This window comes from Leopardus geoffroyi, chromosome A3 (assembly GCF_018350155.1).
Source record: "Leopardus geoffroyi isolate Oge1 chromosome A3, O.geoffroyi_Oge1_pat1.0, whole genome shotgun sequence".
In the NCBI taxonomy this organism is placed as follows: Eukaryota; Metazoa; Chordata; class Mammalia; order Carnivora; family Felidae; genus Leopardus; species Leopardus geoffroyi.
This window is the reverse complement of record NC_059336.1, coordinates 93,110,356-93,127,985: the sequence shown is the minus strand read 5'-3', so window position 1 is coordinate 93,127,985 and position 17,630 is coordinate 93,110,356. Positions and strand designations below refer to the sequence as shown.

The 17,630-nt window shown below is 34.4% G+C and overlaps 1 protein-coding gene across 3 annotated transcripts in view; it reads left to right on the top strand.

The window, feature by feature from the left end:
• LRRTM4 (leucine rich repeat transmembrane neuronal 4) overlaps positions 1 to 17,630 on the top strand; it is a 701,253-nt gene that overhangs the window by 268,406 nt on the left and 415,217 nt on the right. The window lies entirely within an intron of this gene.

The window sequence follows — 17,630 nt, the reverse complement described above, 5'->3', positions numbered from 1 at the left end:
TACATATTACGTAAGGATAAATATGTGTGTGTGTGTGTGTGTGTGTGTGTGTCTGTGTTTCTCTCTCTAAAAATACTCAGAAATTTTGTTTGTTTTCTTTACCCTTGACATTTACGACTTCTACGGGGATAATCACAAAGTTGAGGTGCTCTCTTTATTTATGTTACATGATAGATTTTAAGCCATCTTGATCTCCAGTTTCAAGTGTTTCTTCACCCCAGAAAAATTCATTTTATTACTTCTTGATCATTGATTTTCATCTTGTTCTTGACTGCACTCTAGACTGCAAATTGTATTTTAGCGTAATTTCCATGTTCCTTCCTCACTCTCATTATTTATGTTCTTTTTTTCTTTTGCTTAAGTATTTTGTGAAAGATTTCTTAAAATTGACATCTAATTTACTCATGGGGGTTTCTACAATATCCAATATTGTGTACATTCCCCCATTACAGTTTTTACATCAGTTATCATGTTTTTCATCCAAGGTAAAGCATTTGTTTCTGTGAACAGCTGGCATAAGAATTCCTCTTAGAGAGAAAACTCTATTGAAAAAGATTTTGCCTGTGTGTGAGAAGCTAAGGGAATGCTCAGGAAACAAAGATGATTGCTGAGTTGTAATTTGCTAGAGGAGAGGTGGAGCGAATCAAGGAGATTCTGGATAGATCTGAGGCACTCACGATGACCTTTTGGTGGGGCTCCAGCATACTTTCAGCATATGGAAGTTTGGTTAATCATTTTGATTAATTTTTTTGTTTGTTTGAAAATGAAAGCACTAAGTATCGTGTTTTATGTCAGGGCCAATGTGTTTAGACCAGTAAATAAGTAAATAATGTAACAGAGAAAACAAGGAGAACATTGTCTCCTTAGTATTGGAATAGATACTTTCGAAACCCTTGGACTCCCAAGAACTATGGAATTGGTGGGGAGGAGAGTACAATCAGGCACAGAAGAAATTCCAGGCAATCTTTCAAAGACTTAAAATCCAGAGATGGAACAATACAAAGGAAGACCAAATGCAAATAGGGAGAAGATGATCATGTGCAAGTCAAAGAGAAAGGCCCGAAGAGAGACAACTTGCCAACACCTGATCTTGACTTCTAGTTATCCAGAATTGTGAGAAAATAAATTTCTGTTTAAGCCACTTCTTAGCCCCCACATCCCCTCCAAAATAAGGTAATGAGGGTGTTCCCATCTAAGATGCGGTAATGATTTTTTGTTTTTCTCTTGTTCTCAATTATTTCTCCTCCTTAGAGTTGCCCATTTACTTTCAGCTTCAGTGACACTTTTGTTCCTTGTTAACTCACTGTGCTTATGCTTCATTGAAATTGCAGAAGGGTTGGGGCACCTGGGTGGCTCAGTCAGTTAAGCATCCGACTTCAGCTCAGGTCATGATCTCGCAGTTTGTGAGTTTGAGCCCTGCGTCAGGCTCTGTGCTGACAGCTCAGAGCCTGGAGCCTGCTTCAAATTCTGTGTCTCCCTCTCCCTCTGCCCCTCCCCTGCTCACGCTCTTACTCTCTCTGTCTTTCAATAATAAATAAATGTTAATAATAATACTAATAAAGAAATTGCAGAAGGGTCATCTCAGAGAGTAGGTTTGTTTTGGTTTGAATCAGGTACACCCAAAGGGAGTAGGAGGCAGAATGTTTATATTCACTGTAATATTATTTTCCAGTTCAGAAGCCCTCAAATCTGAAGGCTAAAGGAGATAGCTAGATAACCATGGAGTCATAGCAGCAAGCATGGAACGCTTGGTTGATTACAGCATTGCTCCTGTTCTCTCAGAGGCTCATTTAACCTTACTTATTAGAAAAACAAACAAGAAACCAAACCTTTTGCCTAGGAAGTCCAGCTGCCCTAAGTATAAGCAAGGAGCAGTAGATGCCAGCACAGGTTCCCCACTCTCTGTCATCTCAGGCATCTGTGACCTTTCCCAAGGTCATAGTTGAATCAAGATTTATACCTCCCATCTGTCCCAGCAACCTCTCATCTCTGATGCCAGACTTGTTTTAAATTAATTTAATTATGCCTCCAAACCCCCATTCTACAAGGCTGGTGGAAAATTTAATCTCAGAAATTCACATACTCTGACAACTACCAGGCACCCAAATATGACCTAAGAGAGACAAACTCTTCCCAGGTTTTTAGTGCTATGATGTTGAGGAATTTGCCAACAAGATACCATGTACCCATACAGCCATTAGCAGTGAAAGAGTACAGTGGATGAGTGCAGACAATGGAGCCAAATAGTTCTGAGTAAAATATTATCTCTCCTATTAGTTGTGTGGTATTGTATATTATCTAACTTCTCTACGTCTCTGTTTTTCATCTGTAAAATGTAAATTCTAAGATGTGACCTCAGAAGATTTTTATGAGGATTAAATACATAAATAGGGGTGAAGTTCTCCAAACAGTCCCTCACACACAGCAAGCTCTAGACCTGTGTTGGATATTGTGTTCCCCTGAGTCTTTGCCTTCTATTTGGAGTGCTATGGTTTCCCAAAGGACACAGATTACTCAGCCCCCTTCTCAATCTCAGTCCTGCCCATGTATGTTTAGTTGCTTCTTCATTCTCCCTTTCCCATCATTTCCCTCAAAATCCTAGGAATCCTCTTTGCTAAGCTTAAAGTTGCACAAAAAGAGAAGAAGCATTTTTAGCTTTTTTTCTGCTCATCCAAATCGGTGGCAAAAAACAAAAAACAAAAATTACAGCTACTTTCTGGAAACAGAGGGAGAAAGGTAACCCCATAGTCAACATATAATATTATCCTGCCAGGTATGAGCTAAGGCTTTGATCATTTATTGGAATGTTGGAGAGAACTAGAATTTAAATCTATGTGCTTAAGCCTTTTTCATTGTGAGAAAATTTCAGGTTTTTTAAAATCTAATTTCTGCTAGCTAGAATCCTATAGAATTTATAATTTCTTCAAAATTATGGATAAATTGTTTTTACTATGTGTACAATGAGATAATAGTAATAATTATAGTAATACAGAATAGAAAGGAGGCATATTCCTTTGCTACCTTATGGAAATAGACAAAGCATATAATCTACTTATAGAAAACTAAAAACAAAGCATACATCAAGCTTTTTACTTTGGATTTACTCATTCACTATTAAATGTGTCTATAATTTCGTATTACTTGTCATTTTCTCTTAATAGCACTTATATTACTATAGTTATATAAAGTTTGACATTCTGGCTTACTTCATGGATTTCAGGCTGAAATGGTACTTAGAATTGATTTTCTAGGAAATATGGTTTGGTGACATAGAAATTGATCACTTTTATTCCAGTAGATAAGACTCTATAATAATTATCTTTATTAGGTATCAATATTTTCTATCTATGCTTTACAAGTATATAAATCTGATTTTCTATCCATATTCTCTCTTGTAGTTAATCCATATAAATACATATATATACATATGCACACTTTTTTTGTTCATGATTTTATTTTGCAAATGATTACATACATGTATATTTTATATATTCATAAAAATAATTAGGAATGAATAAGTCATGGGAATAAAGGGCATACCATAGGGAATATGGATAATGACATTATAATAGCATTGTATGGTGACAAATGGTAGGTACACTTATGGTGAGCAGATCATAATTATACTGAAGTTGATTCACTGTGTTGTAGACCTATTACCACTATAACATTGTGTGTCAACTATACTCAAATAAAAACATTTTTTAACATATATATATATATACACATACACATAATTTTAAGGAATATAAATAATAAACAAATACATAAATAAAGAAATAAAATATATACAAAGAAAGATATGTATATATACATTTATATATTAATTTGTATATTTACATAATGTATTTATAGAATATTTCAGCAATTTTCAAAAAATATATTTGCATATCTAATGATAATTGTTTCTGATGCCCTAGAATAGCCAAATTTCAAAAGAAAATAGTCTCCAAAGTTAAAATAATTTACCAATAACATATTAATTAATTAATTAATATTTAATTAAATAATATTAAATAATAATATAAAATTAAATAATATTTAATTAAATAATTAATTAATATTATATATCATAATGTTGTATTAATTTATACTAATATATTAATTCATATTAATATAATGCACATTGTGTCTGCATATAAATTCAATTATTGATATAAATTACAAAGTATGTTAATTTGTAATAATATAAAAAATATCATATTAAAATGACCACCTGCCTTTAAGTGCTAAATTTAAAAGCACAATTTCAAAATATTAATTAATTTCAATTTTTGTGGGCAGCATTCTTAATTACAGATGTAAACGTAATAGTTTTTCTTTAAAATTGCCCATGAACATATTTTTGGAAGAACGCCTCATTCTGACATTTTTGTGTTGCTCAAAATTTTCTCTCTAACCTCTTCACCATCACAAAATGTTGGCAGGGTAACAAGAGCCTGGGAGATGATATGAGCACGTAAGTTATGAAAAATCAGAACCCACTTAGATTTATAGGTGGTCCATAACTTTCAGGAACAGTATCTTCAAAACACCCATGAATTCTGCAAAGTAATTCTATTCTGAGTGTTATATATGAAGAATAAATAGACCTATTATTCTTTTTTTTTTTTTTTCAACGTTTATTTATTTTTGGGACAGAGAGAGACAGAGCATGAACGGGGGAGGGGCAGAGAGAGAGGGAGACACAGAATTGGAAACAGGCTCCAGGCTCTGAGCCATCGCCCAGAGCCCGACGCGGGGCTCGAACTCCCGGACCGCGAGATCGTGACCTGGCTGAAGTCGGACGCTTAACCGACTGCGCCACCCAGGCGCCCCTAGACCTATTATTCTTAAAATACCTGTTCTAAAGATACCATTGCTAGCACCTAGAAAACAGAAGGGTTTTTCAGGTCTCTAAACAAAAAGAAAAAGGAAGTGCTTTAACAAGTCATATAGTGGTGTGATTTTGTGATCTTTCAACTCACCTACATCAAGTTTTAGTGAATAAAAGTTGTAGCTACTCAATTGTGTACATTGTATGTTTCCCACTCCTTGCTAAGTTATATTTTATTTTAATTTCATATACCATTAATAATTAATCAATTTAAAACTATTAATTTGAAATGAATTATCAAGTAATTATATTATTAAAAACAATGCATGACGTGCTTCTGCACTTCTGTTAATCAAAATGTTATGTGCACACCAATTAATGTCATTTTTAAAAATCTCCTATTAGAAGGATAAGTTTATTTGGAAAATGAAGTAAAAATTGCATTGATTAAAATGGTGAAAATGTAATTTTAAAAATAATTTTGGCTTAGTACTATTTCATCGTGTATATACACACACACACACAGATACACACACACATATATGGTGTGTGTGTACACACCATATCTTTTTTAAGATCTCCACATCTTTTTTATCCATTCATCAGTCAATGGACATTTGGGCTCTTTCCATAACTGGCTATTGTTGATAGTGCTGCTATAAACTATGGGGTGCATGTATCCCCTTGAACAAGTATTTTTGTATTCTTTAGGCAAATACCTAGTAGTGCAATTGATGAATTATACGGTAGCTCTGTTTTTAACTTTTTGAGTAAACTTCATACTCTTTTTCAGAGTGACTGCCCAAATTTACATTCCTACCAACAGTGTAAGAGGGTTCCCCTTTCTTCACTTCCTTGCCAACAAACCTGTTGTTTCCTGTGTTGTTAATCTGACATGTGTAGGATAATATCTCATTGTAGTTTTGATTTGTATTGCCCTGACGATAAGTGATGTCGAGCATATTTTCCTATGTCTGTTTGCCATCTCTGTGTCTTCTTTGGAAAAATGTCTATTTATGTCTTCTGCCCATTTTTAATTGTATTGTTAGTTTTTTTGAATATTATTCAGCTCTCAAAAAGAATGAAATCTTGCCATTTACAAGGATGTAGATTGAGCTAGAGAGTATTATGCTAAGCATAATAACTCAGAAAAAGACAAATACCATATGGTTTCACTCATACAAGGAATTTAAAAAACAAAATATATGACTTTAGGGGAAGGGGGGAAAAAGAGAGAGGGAAGCCAACCACAGGAGACTTTACTATAGAGAACAAACTGAAGTTGATGGTAGGAAGTTGTTGGGAGATAGTCTACATGGATGATGGGTATTAAGGAGGGCACATGTTTTGATGAGCACTGAGTATTACATGTAAGTGATGAACCACTAAATTCTACACCTGAATCCAGTTTTAGCGTATATGTTAACTAATTAGAATTTATATTAAAACTTGAAGAAAAGGGGCATCTGGGTGGCTCAGTTAGTTAAGCATTGACTCTTGGTTTTGGTGCAGGTCATGATCTAATGGTTTCATGAATTCAAGCCCACATCGGGCTCTATGCTGTCAGCACAGACCTTGCTTGAGATTCTCTCTCTCTCCCTGTCTCTCTGCCCCTCCCCCATTCACATTGTCTCTGTCTCTCTCAAAATGAATAAACTTAAAATTTTTTAAATGAAAAAATTATTTGGTATATGTTTTATTCTTACATTTTAACTATAATATTGGCTTCTTATTTATTTCTTTATCAATCTAAACTCAAATAATATTAATGTCAACTTCATACAGTATACATAAGCGTATATAACACTATACTTATATTTCCTTCCTCTTCTCTTTTATATTATTGTTGTCATATATTTTATTTTTACATAGGCAATAAACCTACAGTGCAGTGCTATTAATTTTGCTTGGACAGTCAAATATATTTAGAACAATTTAAAATAAGAACAAATATATCTTCTCTTTCTTTTTTGAGACCATTTCTGGAACTCTGTATTTCAGATTTCTCTCTGATATTATGTTCCTTCTGTCTAAGTGCAGATATGCTGGTAATGAATTTTCTTACCACTGGTTTGTCTAAAAAATACTTAATGTAAAAATTTATTTTTTCTGGGTATAATATCCTAGTTTGACTTTTTGCTTGCTTGTGGAATTACTTTAATGATGTCAGTTTTTGTCTTCTGGTTTGCATACTTTCTGACTCTAATTCTTGCCTTTGATTTTTAATCAGTATATGATCTATCTTTCTTTCTTACTTCCTTCTTTCCTTCCTTTCTTCCTTTTTTAAATGACTGCCTAGGGGCGCCTGGGTGGCGCAGTCGGTTAAGCGTCCGACTTCAGCCAGGTCACGATCTCGCGGTCTGGGAGTTCGAGCCCCGCGTCAGGCTCTGGGCTGATGGCTCAGAGCCTGGAGCCTGTTTCCGATTCTGTGTCTCCCTCTCTTTCTGCCCCTACCCCGTTCATGCTCTGTCTCTCTCTGTCCCAAAAATAAATAAACATTGAAAAAAAAAATTAAAAAAAAAAAAGAAATATGGAATGTATGTTCTTTTTTTTTTAAGTTTATTTATTGATTTTTGAGAGAGAGAGACAGACAGAGTAAAAGTGGGGGAGGAGAAGAGAGAGAGAGAAGGAGAGAGAGGATCCCAAGCAGGCTCTGTGCTGTCAGCGCTGAGGGCTACGCAGGACTCAAACTCACAAACTGTGAGAGATCAGGACCTGAGCTGAAATCAGGAGTCAGACACTTAACCAACTAAGCCACCCAGGCGCCCATATGTTCCTTATATGATCTGGTTTTTCATGACCCAGTTCAATAGATGTGGCTATTAGATTGTCAGATACGTCATGTACTTTATAGTTGACACATACTTGCTACTCAGAATATAGTCTTAATTAAAGAAGTCAAATAGCTATCAGGCAAGTTTCAAGAGCTCTTCTCTGGGGTTTTGACTTACAAAAGAACACTTTTAATAAAATATTCTTGATTGTTAAGCAATCAAATTTATTAGTGAACAAATCGTTGAAATTTTGCAAAGTTTAGAAAATTTGAGATATTGAAAGCTTGATAGAATTTGTAATATATACTATTAAAAGACAAAAATATTACATTAAAATATATATAGAAATACCAAAATAATAAGTAAGAATAGGTACAAGAGTGATTCCAGAATACTGCAGGATTTGTATTATAAAGAGAAGAATTAAGAAATGTCAACTCTGAATTTTATAGAGGTAACTTCAAGCTTTTCTGTTATAACTCAGCTGGGAATGGGAAGGCCCCCTGAAGCCCAGTTATAAGTTGCTTCAAAAAGTAGCTAAAAACCAGTCTATCACTTAGGATTATGCCAAGGAAGATTAAAGATTGGGCAGAAAGGAGAGCAAATTGTTAGGTTTTATACTTTTGAAACAATTTTTAGCAAGGGCCAAGCTTCCAAATACTTCCTAAACACTATTTTATTGCTACAAAAGGAGAAAGTTTAAGATACTAATTTGTCATAAGATTTTTGACCCCCAAAAGGTAAACTTCCCACCTATGATTCACCCTAGAAAACTCACACTCTCAAGAAATGCAATTTCTTTATCTATCTTATACATATTTAATTTTCTAAGAAATATTTTATAGTTTCACCATACCTTCTAAAGTCAAATAATTGAGTTCATCATATTCATCTGACAGTCACTTCAGAACTTAAAGAAAAATTTTTATTCACCTGCAAACATGAGAAATAATCCAATTTTAAAATGTAAGTGGATTTCATGCCTTGAAGAAACATTTACATTAAGTACATCTTAATTTTTTCTATTAAATTTCCAATTTAGCAGTGGAAAAGACCCTAACATGTAATTATTGAATGTTTGTAACAGTATATTTATGTTGTCTTTTTTTTAATGTTTATTTATTTTTGAAAGAGAGAGAGAGAGAGAGAGCGAGCACCAGCAGGGGAGGGGCATAGAGAGGGAGACACAGAATCTGAAGCAAGCTCCAGGCTCTGAGTTGTCTCACACAGGGCTCGAACCCACAAACCACAAGATCATGACTTGAAGTTGGATGCTTAACCAACTGAGCCACCCAGGTGCACCTTATGTTGCCTTTTATAAAACTTTAAGATTATGCCATATATGCCACTGGTAAAATAATAGAGAGAATTCAGAAATTTCCTCTCTTATGTTCAATCCATGCGCATAGAGTAACAGGTCAGATGAAAACAGATAGATAAAATCTTATGGCTATGGCTACACAATTATAGGCTTAGGTGCCTGGGGAAGGAGGACTCAGTCTTCTTTGTTCTAAAGATGCAAAAGAAAGACATGAGGCTCAAAAGGACAGTCCAGATAAACAGGACAATATTTGGAATCAATCTGTGAAGTCTCTAGATTTACTCTGTGAGACCATACCTTTCATGACAGACATGGAACAATATGTATTAAGTAGAATTTAGGACTCAAATTCTGTACAGAGGCAGAAACACTAATGTTATATATGTAATAAATTCTTCCCCTTTAATATCAAATATTAAAAAAATAAAGTATATGACTTGGGAAAATGTGTTAAGTTTGAGTAAAGACAGAGGTCAGATATGAAGTGCATTGGGCAATAATATCTAACATCACATTTGTAAGCAGAGTATATTTGATGGGTCTGGCTGCCTGAGTGTTTTGGTTTGTTTTCCCGTTAGTGTTTTGCCACTCAGTATGTGTCCTGCTGGGACATGCATGTTAGATAAAAGAAGTTGACCTGGAAGATCACGAGGATTATTCTGTGGTTAATACATACATAATAACATTGCCTTGCTAAAATTTCTTTGAAAACTGTAAACAAAGGAATAATCTGAAGAAATGCAAAAGGTATATGAAAAGTAAATTTTTGAATTAAGCATTATATATATATATATATTTATATATATATCAGAAAATAGGTTTCCATAGTTGGCAGGGCTGACTTACTAGCTTGCATCATGAAAAAGTCAAAATACCTAACTTTAGAATCATAACTTGGTTGCATAATGCTCTATATTTCCATATAGATTTATTTTAGTGCTTATAGGTTTATTTCAACCCTTATTCAATTGAATATCTTTCTCACTTTTCATATTACACTATCAGCTTGATAAAGGCACCTGGCAGGACTTCTGCAACATAGCAGGCTCTCAATAATTATTCACTGAATGAATGAATCACGATGAATTTCTTCCTCTATTCATGAATTGACAAACTTTTCTATAAAGGGCCATATAATAAATATTTTAAGCTTTGTGGGCTATAGAAGTTCTCTTTGTATATCATTCTTTGTTTGTAAGTTAAAATATAAAATATAAAAAAAAAATTCTTAACCTGAGGGTAGTTACAAAAAAGGACATGGCCAAATTTAGCCTTCAGCCCATTGTTTGCAGATTCCTAATCTCTATATTAAATGGCTCTGGGGGCACCTGGGTGGCTCAGTCGCTTAAACATCTGACTCTTGGTTTTGGCTCAGGTCATGATCTCACAATTCATGGGATCCAGCCCCTAGTTCGGCTCCTCACCACTAATGTGGAGCCTGCTTGGGATTCTCTCTCTCCCCCATCCCAAAATAATAAATAAACATTTAAAAAAAAAACAAAAAATGAAAAAAATAAACAAATAAATGGATCTTAATTTGATTTCTAAAACTCCTTCTAGTTTCCTGAGTTCCCTTTCAGTGGTATATCAGAGCTGGCCACTATCAGCTCAGTAGACGAACTCGGCGAACAGCATATAAAGTCTCTCTGTTTATGTATACGTGTGTGTGTGATAAGCTTGTTTATCAGCATACCACTGTTTAAGTTAAAAAAAATAAAACCAGAGATTATATTTAAAATTGTCATCCAATTTAAGTATTCAGGTTAAATTTGAAGTTCAGGTAACAAACACAAAATTTAAGTATAAGCGTGTCTCGTAATATTTGGGACATTCTTACATAGAAAATAATTTTTTGTTCATCTTAAATTTAAATTTAGTTGAGAACTTTGTGTTTTTTATTTTCTATTTCTGGCAACTCTCTCTGCAACCAGTGGAGATCTTTTGAAAAAACTATTAAATGTGGTGGTCATATATGTAATGGAAATATTTTATATACTTTTTAATAATAGCTTTTCATTATTATTAAGTAATAAGGATTTTTTTTAAATACAAATATTAAATATTGAAAACAAATCCTGTCATTCTGTGGCTGCATCATTCATGATATACATTTAGGCTATATTATCTTTACTATTATAATCATAATTGAGGACTATTAAGTGCCAGGTATTAGCTTATATGGTTTACTAACATTTTCCTCACTTAATACCTGCAAAATATTCCATCATATAGATGAGAATACTAAATATCATAGAGTTAAGAACAAAACATCAATGAAAATTTAAGAACAAAATGTCAAAGATCATATGATTAGCAAATGATGAAATCGCTATTTCTTCTCAGATTTTTTACATTTATATTATATTGAAACTCAGTCTAGTTGCTAGCTATGAAACAAAGCTGTATATTACTATTCTTTCCCATTTAGGGATTATTTCTCTCTTTGGAACATTTCAAGACTATTCTCTTTGTATCTTTTTTTATTTTTCTGTGAGGATGCTTACCAATTTATATAGTTTTTAAAAAGAACAATGGTATCTTATTTATATGAGTATTCCCAACAGTATTTAGCACACTCTTTTATATTTATGTGAGTTTAAAAGTATATTTGGTGAATAATTTATTAGTGTTGAATAATTAATGATGACAGGTTAATAATTAATGATGTGATTGCCTAGTGTATTTGTTGAATGAATGCAAGAAGTGTGGGGTTTTTTTTCTATTACAGTTTTGTTTTGAAACTAAATTTACAGCAAGATACTGAAAACGCCAAAAGAGTGACTTTTGTGACCCACCAAACAAGGACTTTGGCACTGAAAAATTAGAGGGATGACAAGAATAAAATAGCCCTACTTTTCTGTAGTGGATATTTTTCTGGGGAAGACAGACAGATATAATATTCAGAGTTTCAGTAAGTGCAATGAAGAAATATAAAGCAAAATGAGTAGATAGAAAGTTATTGTAGGGGATGCGATAGTTTACACAAGAAAATGTTTAAAAGGCAATGCTGATAAGGTGATATGTGAGCAGAGATTTGAAGAAAATAAAGTAGCCATTCAGCTATTTAAAAAAAATAGCATTTCAGGCAGAAAGAAAATCTAGTGCAAAATCCTTGAGCGGATGTGTACTTGGGGTATTCAATGGAGAACCACGAGACTAATGACATTCATGCAGCAAGGTGACATGAATCCACTACTCAAAACTCTTGCTCTGCTGCTGCTGTTTGGAGAATATTCCACAGAAGAGCAAGAGTGAAAGCACAGAGAATAGCTAGGAAGCTATCGTTTAGTCCAGGAGGAGATGATGGTGTCTTGGACTGTGAAGGCAGCAGTGGAAGTAAGGAACAGAGGTTGGATTCTGGATATATTTCAGAAAAATTGTCAACAAAATTCACTGATGGTTTGGATGTGGAGTATTAGAGAAAGAGAAGGATCAAAAAAGATGCTAAGTGAATTGGGCTTATTATCTAGAAAATGTGGTTACTAGAAAAATGTGGTTACTGTTCCATGATGGAAAGACTAGGGAAGAAACAAGTTTGGGGAGGCAGCTTTGGACTTTTTAAATGTGAAGTACTGATTAGTAATCTGGGTAAAGATTCCTTATAGAAAAAAGATGGTTAGAACTCATTTGCTTATGATTCTCTTACAAAGTTGAGAAGTCAGTTGGATAAAAAAGTATGCAGTTTGCAGAAGAGGTTGAGGCTGGAAATACAAAGGCATTATTCATTGATTACAAGTGGAATTCAAAGTCATGGAACAGTCTGAAATTATCTGAAGAATGAGTATAGGGAAGTATATAGAAGGATCAAATATTAGGACACTATAACTTTACAGTTTATGAATTCAAGTATAATCCAACAAAGGAAAATAAGGAAGAGTCACGAGTAAGGTAGGAAAAGAACCAAGAATGTGGTATTCCAGAAACTAGTTAAGAAGGGGTTTCAAAAAAGGGAGAGGACATGATCAGTCCATTCCTGCTCCTAGGATGAGTAATATAAGGATAGAGGAGTGGTGGAAACATGGTGATGAGTAAGGAGTTTTGCTGGATAATTGGGAATTTTCATTAAAAGGAGGAAAGAGTTAAGTAATCAAAAAGAACCATCACTAGTCCTCTTGGTTCACGGGGAGAAACCTCATGGAGACAAGAGAAGTAGCAGATAGATGGATCTTTTGATGCACATTCATTCTAAAGTGACTCCCAGGAGGCCAGCAGGAATGGACATCAGGTTACAAGTGAGGAAACCTGCCTCATGGCTTTGGGAATTTTCTGCTTCTTTAAGGAATCATTAGTTCTTCTGATATGAACAGGAGCAGGACACAAAAAGAATACATTTGGGCAGGAATTGGCTGCATTCCATTCCTGCTATAACTCAGCTTTAATTGCTGGGCATAACACCAGCTCTTTCCCTTGGGTGAACAGTGAGAAAGCCCTACTGTGTGCCAGGTGCTGAGCTTGTAGCTGTGATGTAAAAAGTTGGCAGCAAGATTCCCCACATTAGGATGTGCAGGTAGAAAATCATCAGATCCTCCTCTGGCATGATCAGCTTAGCTGAATCTCAGTTTTGTGGCTGTCCAGGATTGAATACCTTACTCACTGAGCTCTGTCCAGTTTCCATGCAGTTTTACAGAAAGACTGTCCTTTTTTTTTTTTTCTTTCTTTCTTTTTTTTTTTTTTTTCCTGACTGATCAGTCTGTAGGAGATCATTCTGGGATAGGTTAACTCTTCTCTCTCAAGATGGGACAAAAATAGATTGGAATGGGTTCAAGAGAGAAAGGGAGGACAAAAAGTGCAGTTAAAAAGTATAGATAGTACTTAATGTAAATATAAAATTATTATGTGGAAAAATTGAAATTTGATGGAAGGATCATGGATTTGGACAGCATCCACTATTGTTAAAATCTTAGACTTATTATGGAACATGAACAAAAAGTTGAATCTTTTTTTTTCTTAATTTTCTCAGATTTTCTCTGACCAGTAATGCATTGCGCTATAAGAATCTATAAGCATGTACTGTTTTAAAACCAAATTAATATTAAATTTAATAATAATAGTATCTTTGTGACCTTTATATTTTATTTTGCCTGAGAAGTCCCATATGATGCTTATAAATTAATTACTCTTTAAATAGTAACATTAAAAAGAAACAAAGTAGTCCTGTGATATCTCCATGTGTAAAAAAAAAATAATGTAGGCATATGGATAAGACACAAACAAGAAAGTACAACCATATATCTTTTTTTTTTTTTTTTAATGTTTACTGATTTTTGAAGGAGGGAGAGACAGAGCATGAGCGGGGGAGGGTCAGAGAGAGAGGGAGACACAGAATCCGAAGCAGGCTCCAGGCTCTGAGCTGTCAGCACAGAGCCCAATGTGGGGCTCGAACTCACGAGCCATGAGATCATGACCAAAACTGAAGTCAGATGCTTAACTGACTCAGCCACCCAAGCGCCCCAGTACAACCAGTAGTTGCCATGTCACACTAAATACTCTTAAAGTTGTAAAACAAGTGGGAAATAAAGACTAGAAAGCCCTACTATGTGCCAGGCCCCATTAGATTGATTTCACTAAGAAACTACTCTGGAGTGGTTTTATAATTAAATTGACTTACCTTTATCGTTGTACAACACTGTCCTTGTGATGTAAAAAAAAAAAAAAAACCAGACTACTTGATTAATTGCTAATGTAAAAATCACAATTGCTTTCACCTATTTATTTTTTGTTCCATTGTTTCCTCATGGTTTCCCTCCTGTTCAATGACTCCTCGGCCTCTTAGAGTCCTTTTTTGTAGAACTTACATTGAATCATGTATTAAATTATGTTTTTAAACTTTCAAAATATGCTCATTAGTGCTAAATTTATTCCACTCAGCAAAAACCCCTTGGCAATAATATTAAAATAAAATAAACATTGAGTGTGAGCTATGGCAATTTGGAAATTCATAAAAGTGCAATTTTCTTTCCTTTTGTTTCTTGGAAGCTGTACATTAAATTTGTAAAGCAGATTGCTGCTAACACTTATAAAACTGGGGTTGGGGGCAAGAAAAGTGATGCTGGCATTACTCTAGGAAGTCAGGTAACAGCTAGCAATGAGAACCAGAAAACCAGGTGGCAATGCCATTAACCCAGTCAGCCTGGCCCTGGTTATCGCTGGGAATAACCGTCAATGGAGAATATAATTCCTTAACTTTCCATCCAGTAAAGTATAAGGCAACACATTGAAAATATAAGCTGGAGCACAGGATGAGAATTATTGATGTTGAAGAAGAGGATTTGGTTAGGATCTAGAAGCATAGTGTACACACTCTAAAGCCCATCCTCCTCCTAAAATTGCTCGTTATTAGTACATTCTCCCTGTGCCTCTGCAAACAATTCTATTTTTAGCATAATATTCTACCCAGTTGTGTTCCTATTTAGGGATTCAAAGTATGTCAAAAGACAGGTTTATGAAATATATGTGTGCTTTGAGAAGAAACTGTATCTGAGAACGAGTGTTTTGCTTATTAAGCTCAGCAAATGAATTTTATTTATTTGATTTGTGAGAAAATTTTATAACATTTCTCAAACTTTTCTTAAATACTATTAAGTCCAAGGAATTGTTTTAGGCATGTGTAAGACATATATTGTCCTATCTATAATAAACTTCAGCAGAAATGTTAGATGATAGAAAACAAACACTAATGATAAAACTGTGTGCTTATTCATTTTAATTGGGAATGTGGAGCATAAATGGACCTTTATATATTTCTATGCTCTAGAGGCAAAGATATTGAACTATTAATATAAATATTAAAAATGGGTAGAAGTTATGTCTGATCATTCCTAATTTTAACTTTTGCTTTGTGATCTTTAATCCTGATTTTACCCAGAGAAGAAGAGTGGAAGGAAAAAAATCCACTGATGGTTAAAGATTAAAAGTATTTCCTTGTTGAAATCATTTAAAAAAAATTTTTTTCAACATTTATTTATTTTTGGGACAGAGAGAGACAGAGCATGAACGGGGGAGGGGCAGAGAGAGAGGGAGACACAGAATCGGAAACAGGCTCCAGGCTCTGAGCCATCAGCCCAGAGCCCAACGCGGGGCTCGAACTCCCGGACCGCGAGATCGTGACCTGGCTGAAGTCGGACGCTTAACCGACTGCGCCACCCAGGCGCCCCGATGTTCAAATCATTTTAAATGATATATATGATATAAGAATTGCAATGGGTCTTTGAATTTTGTTATTTATGATTTCAAGAGTCTTCTAAATTATCTGGAGTAAACAAATGTGGATCTCTTTAGAAGATAAAAGTATTTGAAAATATAAACAATAAGTAATTATAAAATATATAACTTTAACATTTAAAAAATATTAAATAAAACAAGTATACATTTTTCACATTCTTTTTTTTACTACCATGTAGTGAGAATGAATTGCTTATCAAATGTAATAGTTACTTACTATTGATTTTCACAGAGCTGTTTGATGTCATTTCTGTACGTAAATAATATATACCTCTGTTTTCTCTGTAAAATATTATGTTTTAATATGCTTATTTGTACCGAAAGCAAAGACAAAATGATTTAGACAACTGAAGTCAGTTTCAGGTACATTTTTTTTTCTCCCTAGATAAATGTAAGCTTCAAGGTCATGGCCATGGCCATGTTATGTATTTCATCTGTTTTCACTGTAGCATGTATAGGTCTAGGCAAATAGTAATTACTTATTTACAGACAGTGTATAATTAAAATGTGTATAACCATTATTAGTTAACTCTATACATTTATGGAGAATTGTGAGACTAACACTGCCCCACAGACAGTAAGCTCCCTACTGTTTACCTAGCAAGTACTCAATAAATATTCATTGAGGGACAAAAAGAAGGGAAAATATGTGTACACACTTAGAGGAGCGACAGACACACCATAGACAATTTAGGAATATTAGGTGTTGTTATTGTCATTAAAGTGAGTTCTCTGAAGTCACACAGCTGCCAAGTGGCAAAGATGTGACTCACATCCTCATATTATTTTCTGGCAAACTTCACTTTCCATCATGCCCAAACCTGAGATGGTTAAATCTTAGGGAAGTATTTACATAGTATTAAGGATCTTCCCATGCTCTTCTTAGACCTGCTGTAGACATGAGAAATAATCAAAAGTTATCAGTCCTGTAAACAAGGGTAATGTATGTTTGCTTACCACATGTACCCACGTGTTAAATCATGGTCTTCTTTTTTCCAGTGGATTTCCTGACTGGGAGAGAGTGCTGTATGAATTCAGATATCTAGGGGAAGGGATTTGTGGGCTCCAGGTATCTTTCATTCTAGTAGACTTGGCAGATTATGCTCTTTGACCAATAATTCCAAATGGCGACCAGTACCAAACCATTATGTATGCAAAATAAATACAAAGGGGACCTGACAGTGTAAGCCCTATCTTTCTATGGTTCTTCAATTGCTCTTATCACAAAATCAAGTCTCCCAAATCCATATACATTGAGAGAAATATAGCTGATGCTCATCTTTATCCAAAGAATTCAATGAAGTGTCTGGCTAAAAATTGTATGACTCCTCTTGCCTCTTTTATGATATTTCATCTAGGAGGAATGAATTGTCACCATGCATAATTATTTATCAAGAAAGAATTCTTGGGGCTTCTGGGTGGCTCAGCCAGTTAAGCATCCAACTTCAGCTTATGTTATGATCTCATGGTTTGTGAGTTTGAGCCCCATGTCAGACTC